The sequence below is a fragment of the Strix uralensis genome, chromosome 2 (assembly GCF_047716275.1).
Source record: "Strix uralensis isolate ZFMK-TIS-50842 chromosome 2, bStrUra1, whole genome shotgun sequence".
NCBI lineage: Eukaryota > Metazoa > Chordata > Aves > Strigiformes > Strigidae > Strix > Strix uralensis.
Genome location: NC_133973.1, coordinates 2,720,226 through 2,732,101, shown reverse-complemented (window position 1 = coordinate 2,732,101; position 11,876 = coordinate 2,720,226). Strand labels below are relative to the sequence as shown.

Here is an 11,876-nt window from a genome sequence, read left to right as displayed (position 1 = left end):
GAACTCTCAGCAAGTGTATAGCACAAACAAGCAGTACCTGCATGTCCTGATTCCTAGCCTCTTGAACAATATTCTGCATTATCACCGCCCTTCATCACCATGAACTCCACAGGAAGCTAGACACAGTCCCTCTAGAAAACCTCTTGGATTTTTATCTTGACAGTGCAGCAGACTAGACATTGATTGTGTTGACTCTAATCTTAAAGGTACATTTTTACTGAAATTAAATGTGAAAATAAATACAACCTTGAGGACACTAGGTCATGTGTTATATTTTTATATTCAGGTTTGTTTAATCTTTTTACTTTCAGTGTTCAGAATGACAAACATCTTTGTCCTGACACCACTCAGACAGGGTTCATGTACTGTCAATCCAAACCGGACAGTTGAATAGAAGGCAACAGGAGCTTGTGGGATCTGGGAAGGTGTGAGGAATGAGTAAGGATGCTAGTATGAGCACGAATTGATTAGCAGTGAAATCATTATATGCTGCGCAATTTAATGCATAGCATAATGTTCCAGAGTTAATGTCCCCCGGAGAAGAACTGAACACCTGTAATTCCCCCCAGGCTGAAGCCTCAGAGGCCACAGAAGCAGTCAGGCAATACTGTATAAGGTATATTCAGCTAATGCTTTCAGTGCTTCCTGAGTAACCTGAAGGACTTGCATTCTGAAGCACAGTTTCATGGCAAAACGTTGAATGCTATTCCCAGGGAATTGGGGAAGACCCTGGGCCTGTCATGTCATATTTACTTTGAGCCAAGGGCCTCTCCACTTTGTTCTAGTACAGCTTTGTTTCATTTGTCCTTAGTGGTGCACACTGCAACCACTCTAACTGTTGCTCCTTTGAACAACAGTAGCACCTAGGTATAAATATCCTGAGAGCACTGTCATGTATCAGATACTGTGGGCAAGGTGAAATCTCCTTTTCTTTTTTTTTCTGTGGTTACTTTTTGCCCTGCAGTGTAAATTCCACTGACAAACACTGAGTTTTTTCAGCATGTAAAAAAAACCTGCATGACAAAGAAATATTAGAGGGTTGGGAATGTAGGTACAAGTCTCCTGGATGTCCCCTGGATGTGCTGGCATCACTCAGTTTTAGCAACAAACACAACAACTGAAAGGGCAACTCCAATGACTAGTATGTGCCTCTGCTATGCCTTGAAGCAGCATTTTCTCACACTATTACTTTAGAATATGCTTGCTCTTCTCTCCCCACTGTCCTCAGAAGGTTCACAGGTCACCTTTGTGTGCTGCTATCCTAGTTATTGCTTCTTGTGATGTGTGTGTATTCATGCTTTTAGCAATTGTGGCTTTCATATTTTGCTAGTGTTGGCATGCTTCTAAGGGAACAGCTTTTTACTCCCATTTCAGGCTTCCCCTGAACTGGGCAATATCCACCTTGCCTGTGGTGGTGGACCAGTTAAGACAGATGCTGGCCACCTTGCCTGTTATTTTTTTGTCTAGTAGTAAAGTTTAGAAGCTGTATTCCACAATGAGGACCTCATTTAATAGACAATAACACACAGATAGTTCCCACCCACAGAGCACTCACTGCCTAGGGTTATGGAAAAATATATCAAGCGGAGGTCAAAGAATAGTAAAGGCCAATAATGCAACACTGGCCACCCTGCTTTCCATGGGCCTCTTGCCTCAGGGGTAACAGTCAACCTTGCCTGCATAGGACCAGCTGTCTTTTACTTAATACATACATACACACATGCACAAACATGCAGGCTGCGCATAAATTAAACAGTCTTTAGAGTGCTTACAAACAGCAAATGCTAAATTCAAGCCAGATGTGACCCACTCCCTAGACACCAGCAAGCAGCTTTGGGCTGGGGATCCGTGCTGTTGGAGGTGACTTGGAAAGCAGGCCTGATGGGAAGGCTCCAGCACTTAAAATCCAGTGGGTCTCTCTAAGGTCTTACCTTTCCTCCAGCTTAATGGACTTCCTGGACCGAGACTATCATCCAACAGGGAGAGTGGCTGTTTTGATGTCCTTGTGCTTTGCTTAAACACTGTACTTCTTGGAAGAAGGTAGGTGAGGGGGTTTTTATGTCCACGATGTAGATTAGGATATGTTCTACTTAAATGTTTGGAAAACAAAGGTAAGTAAACCTTTAGAGTCTGACAATCTAGAGGATCCCATTCCTGTGCATCCTACTCTGTGTAGGCATCTTTTGGGGCCTTTGTAGATCCAGACTTTTCTTGCTAATGTTGGATCTGAGTCTCATATTCAATGTAGCAGACAACTGAGTTAATGCAGGGCTGAGCAGCTGGAACGTGGCGTGCAAGATAGAGCAGAAAGCCTGCTGGAAAGTGTCCTGCTCCATGGCTTCAAAATGAACAGCAAACCTGGAGAAAACATCGGTGGCCTTGGTGCTCAGAGTGAAAGCCTGTGAGAAAAGAGCCATCAGAATGGATTAGGAAATCTTTTGCAAACAAATTCAAAGTTGCCCTTGAAATGGTATTTCTTTAATTTCAAAAGACTGCTGCTTCTAAATTTTTCCCCTTTTGATTAACTAGGAATTGCATCAGCATCCCCATTATTATTACTAAATAAAACTCTGTTTGAGTTTCAGTCCATAAAGTTTGATCAAATGCATTTTACTATTGCTGTCTAAACATTTCATCTGGTTAATGTCTAACTTCAAGTATTTTTAATATTTGTACTTACTAAATTATTCGGAGAGAAGCTACTGATCGTAGGCCAAACGCTGATGTCATTTACACCAACAATTAGCCCAACGTTGCTCAACTCTCGTCAAGTGCTGCCAGGGTTTGAGGCTCTGGTGTCCTCCCTAGTTTCTCCCAACAGATGGCAGCCTCTTGACTTCTCTTTTTCCCTCTCAGATTTTAGGTAAAAGGCAGCAGGGAAAACACCCTTATTGTATTTTTGCCTTGGACAAGAAAGATTTTTTTCTCCTTTTTGATTTAACCATTGCCTGTCAGGCTAATGGTGGTGGGGGAAAGAAGCCAATCCCCGAAGCCCAGAGAAACAGAGGAGTGGATTTCACATTAATACATGAAATAACAGGGACAACTTCACAGTCAATATGTCATGAAATAGCTGTCAGAAAAGTCTGAGTCAAATGTCATGTGAAATGTGCACGGAAAAAAGGAAACAAACCCAGCTGAACTCCTCCGCTATGGCATGTTTTGGGGCACAGCTGCCTCTTGCAAACACTTTTTAGAGACTCAAAAAAGCTCTGTGACTGGCTAAAAATAAGCTTTGGCACCTTTCATGCAGACTTTGCAAAGCCCTGTTACAGATAGGAATTAAGGCTCACCAGCCCTGCGAGGTAAGATTTAAAAGGCTTTTATAGATGGGGGAAAGTGAGGCACCAAAGGTCGTCTACACACAGTTTAGTACTTGGTGTAAGTGTTTTGGTGAGGGATGAGATCTTTTTATCTCTGTTATAACAGTTCACTCTGCACTGTGCCAGCAGTTGTAATGGTACAAAGGTCCGTTATAGTGGTAAGATTATTCCCTTTGCCCAATATGAACATATTATTCTGATAAAAGTACTTAAATACCAATATAGTTGTGTTAATACTAGAGGTTTGTATAGCTTTACTGAACTGGTACACTTAAAGCAGTACAACCTTGGCATATAGATAAGGACTAAGTATCTTATCCAAATATATGGAGCAAGTAAATGTTCTGGGAATAGTACACAGCAGTCTTCCTTCCCGAGCTGCTTTTCAGATTGCCCAAAACTATTCTGTTCACTTTCCTCACTAAAGGGTAATACAGAGCATCATTGTTTGTCAAAATGTCATGGTTTAAAAAGAGAAAGAGATGCCACACTCTTATTTATAAAACCAAGTGAAACAAAACATTCAGACGTATTTGTCTCGTCTCTGTCTTCCTTCCAGTGATACCTGGCATTTTTGTGTATGCTTCTAGAGTTCTAGCTGGGCCTGACAAAATACAGATTATATTTGTGTGGAACTATTTGTGATAGTTTGGGACTTTTTAAAAACATATTTACCAGTGTTCATATCAAGTGGATGGTTTAAAAACAAAAAAACTTGACACAAAGATCGGCATATCCAACTGTCAAGTGGAAGCATGACAGTGGCTTAACGGTGTACATCTACTTGTTGTATGTAAAGTATTAGAAATGACTGTCCCTGAGGGATTTCACGAAGCCTTGGAGCTCAGGTTTCCTTTCCATGTAGGTGTGGGAATCAACTCACTGAGCCCTGCAATGGAGGCAGCCCTATAAAAGGCCGACAAGGAGGAATGTGGTCCCTGAAGGGTCTAACACAGGAGGCGAAGGGCAGGGAAAAAGGGGAGACTTGGCAGAGCTGTGTGTGCAGGACTGTCCAGTGTAACGGGGCGTGCAGTAATATCAAATGGAAAAGCAATGGGCCTTTGTGGGGGCAGTGGTAGGGCAGGCCCACAGCTGCACCTCATGTGAAGATTGTTAAGCGGCATTGTTCTCTGTGCAAGTTGCTTTATTTCTGTGGCTCTGCATCTGAGCTACCACGTACCTCACCGCTGTAGCAGTTCAGATAACCTGTGTTCCTATTATCATCTTCAGATCAGCCTTTTTGAGTTCTCTTCCCCACACGTTATACCAAAACTTGTCTTCCTTGCTCACCATGGATGAGCTTCATGGGCAATGTGGGGGTTGGTGATACTGGTCAACGATGGGGTTGGTCTCTCCAAGGAGAAAAACGGAGCAAGCCCGCAGAGCACTGGTGATGTAAGGGTCACTAGAAGCAGCTAGGGCAGGCACAGACTGATCTTCATCTGAGCCAGACTGAAAAATTTTGAGACGGCCATCATGCCCAAATTAAATATTTCTAATGTTCAGACTATTTTTTTTCTTTTAAAACTTCCCTTTTGATGAAAAACTCTGCTAATTCAGTATTTCGGGACAAAAATTAATTTTGAATTATCTGGATTTCCCTTGGGAGGGAAATTCTGCTTTTCAGTGAGCTGGAAGTGATGTATCTTAAAATTCCCAGGCAACAATCTTATATTGGTATTTTTAATTCTGAGGACCATTCCCATGAGTTTCTAGTATTTTTAAAGTAGGTCAAATTTTGAACACAAAAAAAAACCTTAAGAGTTATGCCCCTTTCATCTTTTCTTAGGAGCAATAAGCCTTTTTGGTATTATTGCTGGCTTAAATATTAAACAGGAAGCAAATTACATTTCCAGTCATTAAAGTACAATAGAACAGCTCTATTGTCTGAATCAGTGCAATATTAGGTCAGATTGTCACAAAATGCTCAAAAATGAAGTCATGTTGAGAGAATGCAATAAATTAGACTTTTTATGCTTTTTACTATGAGCTCTGCCTGATGAGGGATTACTTCTTCTATTCCTGCCAATTAAGGTAGGAAATTCAGGCCCCAAAACCTGCATTCAGAAAGCAACAATATGGAATTTGATATACACATGCATAAAGGTACTACAAAAATGCACTGCATTTCAATGTTGCTGTTTACAATGTTCCAAGCTTACCAGTCTTTTTCTACTGTATGACCAGACACCTGATTTTTAAGATTCCTTTTAAATGATTCCACAAATAGAGGCATTTGCTTGCAACTCTACTGGCTTGAAAGGAATTATACTCTATAGGGTTGTAGCTCAAACAGCAGAGAGGTGTGGAGCCACAAAGTGGCCTTTTGTTATAACACTCCTCTAGTCAAATCCCTGCTCATAAAAGTGTAACGCTAGGACAGACCTGAAAGATCTTGCAGGGACAAGTGTAGACAACACTTGACAGTATCTGACACCCGGTGCCTGGTAGCCTCCCAGCAGCGGTGTCCTGACTGTATTTGCTATCCCTGACTTGACATTCAGCCTGACAACAAAACTAAGCAGAAGCTGGAAACTGCTGCTGCTTAGAGAGGCAATATGGAACCACTGAGCTGACTGGTGGTATTGGGTCCTCAGCAAAAGCAGGAGCTGCTGGCTGTTGCTGAAAGACATGGGGAGTTTGGGGTTGTTTCACACAGACACTTTGCTCCCAGTGTTGTAGTTCCTAGCCTGTCCCAGCAAGGCAGTGTAGCCCTCAAGATCTTCCTGCTTTGTTGCCCTGGGCAACTGTCCGGTGGGTGGTTGGCCCCAGTCTGTTAGAGTTTTAAAAGCATTCAGTATTGGGGATTCAGTGGCATCCAAGTATTCTCTTACTGTGCTGAACCCACAAAAGGTTTTCCCGATATCTGAACTGAAACACTGCCTCAAATGAAAGCTGTTACTTTTTGCCTTGACTCAGTGGATTTGGAGAACAATTTATTTATCTTCCTCCACAGTAATTTTACTTAATATGAGAACTTTGTACTGTTCCCCTCTCTCTTCCCTTTTCTAAACAAATCTAGCTCCTTTACCCTTTTTTGGTAGGTTATGTTTTCTAAGACTCTTACCATTGCTGCTTCAAACCTTTTAGTCTCTGATCTTCCAAATCTCTTCTAAATGTGGTGTCTGAAACAAGGCACAGTATTCCAGCCAAGGTTTCCTTGGTACTTATTTCTTCCTGGGCTTACTTTAAGTATGACTGTCCTGTCTGTACACCCTAGAATGAGATTTTCCCTTTTCACCTTTGCTTTGTATTTCACGTGTGATCTAGCCTGACCTCTTGGATCGCCTTCTGTGGTCTTCCTGCCTCCTTAGTTATTCCCCTTTCAGGAGGAAATTCCTCAACTCTTTCTATAGTTGATTTCTAGTTCTACACCATGTTTAGCAATTCTATTAAGTCCAGGTTGTTGGCTGGATCACTGCCTCAAGTTAACATAATTGGTTCATGTTCTAATCGCATCCTCTGAGAGGTTTGTAACGTTTTTGAGCATGATTTCTAACCATAAATTTTAAATGTGCTCTCTATCCCACAATTAGTAATTACAACGTTAAATAGAAGCAGACCCACACCACCACGGGCAATACTCTCTTGTGTCAGCACATCGCCAATAGCTTGCTGGGCATCTCTGATAGAGCTGCAATTCCCACCAGAAATCTGTGGTGGACGACAAATGCTGTTCAAGGAGAGGAATCTCCTCCTCTGCATCTTTTTAAAATCCCCTGTCCTTCTGCAGTATGCCTTTTAACGACTCATTTTCATATATTCATTGCCACCTCTACCCATTGTTACCTAGAGTTACCAGCTGGGAGGTGTCTGCTCCCTAATGGTCACATAATTTCTCATTCAGTAAAATAACTCAGCTAGAGGAGCCTTCAGCTCATTCTTGATACTTAGTTACAGACTGTGAAAGATTTATGTATGTGAAGAGTGCTCAGCTTTACTGTCATGCGCCATTGTTTTGACAGCCCAGATGAAGTTCCAGGTATGACATTATCAAACAGAATATGCCCTAGAGAAATTATTTTTCTGAGTATTTTACTTCACACTCCATCTCAGCTTAAAAATGCAGAACAGGCCACAAGAAAAGGAAAAGAAAAAGCTTTGATTTGGCAAAGAACCTCAGCATACGCTTACATTTAAGCAGCTATGCAGTCAGAGTATGCCAGTGCTTAAAATCCAAGTGCTTCGCTACAATACTGAGCTGAGTCTGATAGGGGTCCCTACCTCTTACTACCAGTTGTAATTTGCTTACTAATTAATCCCATTACATTAAAAAGCAAAACCAAAAATCCCTCCAAAACAAAAAACGGCTACACAGACTGAAAAAATAAAGTGTATGTTCTAACTGGGGCAACAGAGGTGGAGTGGGGTAACCCACATGACTGGAATACAAATATAAAGGTAATCCCTTGTTCAGGGGAGGAAGAGAGATGGCCTTGTTTATTATAGACCAATTCTGAAATCAAATGTGCCAAGGGAGCGAGAGCTGCTAGAAGCCCCTGAGAATGATGAGAGGAAAGAAGCTGGGCACTCTCCTGGTAAGGATCTGCTGCAAAACCCAAGTCATGAGACAGAGGAGCTCTCTGTAAACTACTAGCAGAATCACCCAAGCTGATGGCAATGGGAGACTCAATCATGCAAGGGAGGACCCCAACAACGGACATTTCCTGGAAAATACTGGTGACAAAACTTTGGCATGGAAGATGGAGAAACCAAGTGGAATGGGAGCTCCAACAGACAGGTATAAATATTTGTGATACGTGGGAAGCAGCTTGGTTTAGGGCGATAACTTCAGATTGGGTGATCCGTGCAAAGGGAAGGACGGAGAATAGCGAAGATAACTGACTGCTAGGATGAGGGAATTGGAGAATTGTTATGTTGGATCACACAGGAGTAGTCTGCAAGAGGAAAAGGAGGTAGGAAGCTCAGGGTTCTTCAAAGGAATAACCACCAAATCTAAATTAACCTAGTGTACAGGAAGGAAGTGTATAGTAAGAGACAAATTTGGATAAAGCGTGAGTTTTATTTGACCTGAAACAAAAAGGAAGCAGGCAGAAAGTGGAAGGTAGGTCAGATGAACAGAGTTCTGAAAGAACAGCGCAAGCGTACAGGATTAGTCAGAAACACTGACAAGAGAGAAGAAAAAAGCAGAAGAGGCGTTAAGGACGATAAAAACTTTATATTCGTGGTAAGAAAACTGAGGAAGGTCTGGACCATCTCACTGATGGGAAGGGATGGAGACTGGTACAACTGGCCTCAGGTTCCTTCTGCAGGAACCGGCGGTACAAGCCGGCCTGGGGCCTCTGGAGGATCCTCGTGGTGCTTGTGGCAGTGGCGCTTGTTGTCAGCTCACTCTGGACCTGGCTGCACAACCCACACGTACACCCGCCCCGTCTGTCCTGGAGGCAGAAGTTCCACAGGGCCCAGGACCGAGGGGAGGCGTCCCCGGTGCAGACTAGAGCACTCTTGGGAAGATGACCTCACCTCCCTTCCCGGGCTCCAAAGCCGAGTTAAAAACCGGGGCAAGCCGAGAAAATCCGCCGCGGCGGGAAAGGCGGCGGCGGGGCGGGGGGGGGAGCTTCCCTCAGGCGCCCGACGCTGAGGAACGCCCCAGCAAGCGTGGGGCGGGAAGGCGGGGGGAGGTCATCCCCCGGGCCCTGCGTGCCGCTCGCCCCGTCGTGAGGAAGGAAAGGATTATGCGTCCCTTCCTCCCACACCCGCGCCGGCCGGCGCCGCTGCGTGAGGCGAGCGAGCAGCTCCCTGCCGGCCGGGCCGCCACCATCCCTCTCTTCCCCCCGCCCCCCCCCACCCTTGTCCCTGCGGCGGCCGCTGGCCCGACCCCACGCGCGGGCTGGGACGCACCGGCGGCACCGGGCGGGGGCGGACGGCAGCGTCCCATTGGCCGGCGGCGAGCCAAGCGCGGCCTGTCTGCTGCGCTCCCATTGGCCCGGGCGCTCGATGGCTCCGCCCCTCTCCTTCTTTCCTATTGGCCGTCCGGACCCACCGGGCCCCGCCTTGCCCCGCCCCTCAGGGGTCATTTAAGTTTATGGGGAAAATAAATAAATAAAGCGGGAAATAGAAATGCGTAGAAGGCGGGGGGGGGGGAGGGAAGGGGGTGCGCAACCAAACATGCTGCTTGAGGGCGGAGGCGCTCGCGGCGGCCAATCGAGACGCAGCCGCCGGAGAGAGTGACGCCTCCGTAGAACCAGTCACAGCTCTAGAGCGGCGAAGGCGGCCGCTATCGTTCTAACCGCCGGCCAATGAGAGGCGGCCATGCGCTTGACCAACACTTGCGCCTTCCAATAGGAGCGGCGCGTAGCGGGCCGGGGAACGCGGCTTTGCCAATAGAAAATTAGTAATGAGTCTCGAGGAGGGGGGCGGGCCCAGGCAGCGGCTGAGGGGGCGAGGCTCGCCCAGGAGTGGCGGGGCTGTGAGCCAATGGGAACAGGCCGGCGGGGCTGTGAGCCAATGGGGACAGGCCGGCGGGGCGGGGGGGCCAATGAGGGGGCTGGCGAGGCGGCGGCGGCTGCCTGTGAAAGTGTCGAGCTGTTGCGCGAGGGGAAGGGAGAAGATGAGAGAGGTACCGCGTTTCCGGGGTCAGCGGGGGGTTAGGGGCGGGGCGGCCGGGGGGCGCCGCCTCCCGGGGGCTGGGCCGGCCGGTCCCCGCCGAGCGGCGGGCAGGCTGGGCGGGGGGGGCGCCCGGGCGCAGCGGTTTCGCCCGGTGCGCGCGCGCCGGCCGTTGGGTCCCGACCGCCGGCCCTGAGGGGCTGGGCGCGCGCCAAGGGGGGCTGCCCCCCCCCCCCCCCGCCGCGTCCCGCCGGGGAGGGAGAGCTCGTACCCCCCCCCTCCTTGGGCTTCGCGGAGCTTTTTTCCCGTCCCCAAAAAAGTTTCCGAGCCGGCAGGGCCACCCCGCGTAGCCGCAGCGCCGCTCCCCGGAGGGAGAGTTGGCACCAACATACCCCCCCCCCCCCCCTTCCCCAGCGGAAAGGGCCGCTGGCCCGGCCGCTGAGAAAAGTTGCCAGCGCCCTTTTGTGAATGCAAAGCGCCTCCCGGGGAGGGAGACCGGGTCGGGGGGGGTGCGATGCTCAAGGAGGTGTCTGGAGCGGCCGCGGCGGTGCCGGCTGCGGGGCGGCCCCCGGTACCGCGCCGTCCGTCGGGCGGGATCCCCGGGATGAGGGGTGGGGCGGCGGGGGAGAGCCGGGCCGGGGAGGAGTTGATCGTCCTCCCGACACCGATGAGCTCAGCTGCTTTTTTTATGCCGTCCCTTCGGGCTCGCGGGGAAAAAGAGGCACGGGGATCCTCGCTGAGGTTGGCAGCGCGTTTCTACCTGAGCGAGCCATCGGGATACTTTATAGCGCGGGGCCGGCGGTGGCTTTAAAAGCAATCGGTCGCTTGTCCTTCCAGTGCCAGACGTCTGTTTATGCCAAGATGGCAGGGTCTCGTACCCGGGTTTCTTTAGCCCTGTCAGTAGGGAGTGTTCTCACATTTATAAATCGGAGTACAAATGAATGTGCTAGTCGTTGCAGCGAGGGAGCTAGAAAACGGGCTGCCTTACCGCCGGTCGTGTTATCCAGACTTTGCTTCCTTTGGTAGCCGAGTAAATCTTGTATTTTTCAGGTTAAATGCCCCCTTGTCAGTCTTGTAGTCCTCTTCGCTGAATGGCAAACGAGAAATTTTAAGAAGTAAAGAGTCACGGTTTAGTAAAATGAACTAATATACAGAGCCTGAAGCTAGAGTCTCAGATCAAAGTAATTATTTCGGAGGAAAAAGTATCTCTATAAAACCTGGGGTTATTTACAACTGTGTAACAGTCCTGAAATCCAAACACCTTCCTGGGTCTTTCTGAATGCCTGGGATGTGCTCTCATACAGAAATGATGTCTTTGAAATTACGGGGCTAATGTTGTAGAAATTCAGAATCATTTAGTGTCTGTGAATCTTAGGGTGCTCTGCACAAAAGTAACTCAAGACAAAAATAAATCTACGGTAGGGAAGTAGTGTCATCCTTCTCTCACACAAAAAACCCTCAGAGGCAAGAGCTCTTTTAGCAGCCAGGCTGCCTTCAGTAGATGCTCTGCGTACACAATATTAGAGCTGATGGGGAGGATCCTTCCCACCCCAGTGGAAAATGTGGTATTTGTGAAGTTGCAGTTTTCTGCAGGAAAGTTCCAGTTTTACTGGAAAAAAAGTTGGATTTTTCTGACCAGAAAGTTAAAGTGATGGTTCATGGCTACCTGCCTTGAAGACTTCTGACAATTCCACTTTCTGCTTGCAGGGTGAAAGCACCCTTAACAAAATCTTCTCCTGAGAGACCTCCACCTTTTTTTTGTTTGTTTGTTTGTTTTTCTTTGCCCCCCTTTAAAGGAATTGCTTGGAATTTTTATTCCAGAAAGGATGTGAGAGCTTTACTTCTTACCCTGAAACACAACATTATTTTTTATAGGATGAAAATTCCAGTATTTGGCCAGCCCGAATCAAAACTTCTGGAAACTTGGGGCCAGATCTTTGGCTTGTACAAACTGGCTAGTTCCATTGTGTTTAGTCCACAGAGGAT

At 47.2% G+C, this 11,876-nt stretch overlaps 1 protein-coding gene across 7 annotated transcripts in view; it reads left to right on the top strand.

The window, feature by feature from the left end:
- The first annotated feature begins 9,835 nt into the window (after positions 1-9,835).
- Positions 9,836-11,876, top strand: part of ZBTB20 (zinc finger and BTB domain containing 20) — a 492,314-nt gene continuing 490,273 nt past the window's right edge. For 4 of the 7 annotated variants that reach the window (XM_074852862.1, XM_074852854.1, XM_074852881.1 and 1 more), the window contains exon 1: positions 9,836-9,903. The gene's annotated coding sequence lies outside the window, so the exon portion shown is untranslated. Of the gene's footprint in view, positions 9,904-10,519; positions 10,632-11,876 lie in introns of those variants that run through there. The other 3 variants (XM_074852875.1, XM_074852906.1, XM_074852889.1) reach the window with 3 other exon arrangements.